We start from the raw sequence: 1,723 nt of genomic DNA on the forward strand, positions 1-1,723 counted from the left end.
TTGGATTCTATTTGCCAGTATTTTATTTAGGATTTTTGCATCAATATTCATGAGAGATATTGGCCTATAGTTTTCTATTTTGGTGCATATCTCTGGGATTGCAGTGCAGCTTCTTGCCACTAGGCCACCAGAGCTCCCCTTCAATCCTTTTTTTAAAATTAATTTTAATGAAAGTTTACAGAGACTTAGGGTTTCTAGTCATTCATTGTTGCACTTTTCTCCCTACCCACCTCTTCCCCCCAACAATTGACTCTTCTCTTTGAAAATAAAGAAACATTCTTTCATTGTTATGCAATCCCTACCTCCATCCAAGTCCACTCCACTATGCAGCCTTCACTCTGGACTTCTATAATGACAAGAATACCCATTCATATATCCCTTTTAAACAGTTCTCTCCCTCATCTGTTTCAATGCAATATACGTCATTCCTCCCTCCTTTTCTGCCTTCCCTCAACCGTTAGTACCATTTTACAACAGTGGCTCTATGCAATATTTGTCCTTTTGTGACTGAGATATTTCACTCAGCATTATGTCCTCTAGGGTCATCCATTTTGCATAATATTTAATGAGTACTTTGTTTTTCAATGCTGCATAGTATTCCATTGTGCGAATATACCACAGCTTCTCTATCCATTTGTTTGTTGATGGGTACTTGAGCTGTTTCCAGCTCTTTGCTATTGCGAACAAAGCTGCAATAAACATGGGTGTGCATATATCTGCTTGGGTGGCAGTTATGGTTTCTTTAGGGTATATTCCCAGTAGTGGAATTGCTGGGCCAAATGGTATCTCTATTTGCAACTTTTTGAGAAAGTGCTATACAGTTGCACCATTTTACACTCCCACCAAATGTGAATAAGGGTTCTAGTTCCTCCACAATCTCGCCAGAATTTGATGTTTTCTACTCTGTTGAATTTTGCTATTCTTACTGGGGTGAGATGGTATCTCATAGTTGTTTTGAAAGTGCCTTTTTTTACTATGAATGCAACTCCATTTTTCTTATTGGTTTTCATTCTCTGCACATCAAAAGATGATGGAGGGAATACACAGAGTCACTGTACCATAAAGAATTGATTGACACTGAAAAATTTCAGAAAGTACCATATGAACAGGAGCCAATGGAAATGAAAGAGGAAGTGGAAGCTGTATTGAAGGCATTGGCAAAAAAATAAGGCCCCAGGAATCGATGGGATACCAATTGACTTGTTTCAATTAACAGATGCAGCCTTGAATGCCCTCACCAGTCTATGCCAGGAAATTGGCTGTCTGGCCAACGGATTGAAAGAGGTCCCTATTTATTCCCATTCCCAAGAAGAGTAATCTAACTTAATGTGGAAATTATCAAACAATATCATTGATATCACATGCAAGTAAAATACTGCTGAAGATCATTCAACACCATCAAGAATAGCACATAGATAGGGAATTTCCAGAAGTTCAAACAGGATTTCGAAGAGGCCGTGACATCAGGGATATCATTGTTAATGTCAGATGGATCCTGGCTGAAAATAAGGGCTATGAGAAGAATGTATATTTGTGCTGTATTGACTATACAACATTTGTGGATCATGACAAGTTGTGGCTCACATTGAGAACAATGGGAATCCCAGAGCACTTGATTGTGCTCATGAGGAACCTATATCCGGATCAGGAGTCTGTTGTGCAAATGGAGCAGGGGAGAACTGCATGGTTTGGAATTGGGAACAGAGTGCATCGGGGATGTATG

This window comes from Elephantulus edwardii, unplaced genomic scaffold (assembly GCF_000299155.1).
Source record: "Elephantulus edwardii isolate Elephantulus edwardi_28Jun2011 unplaced genomic scaffold, EleEdw1.0 scaffold00441, whole genome shotgun sequence".
NCBI classification, from domain to species: domain Eukaryota; kingdom Metazoa; phylum Chordata; class Mammalia; order Macroscelidea; family Macroscelididae; genus Elephantulus; species Elephantulus edwardii.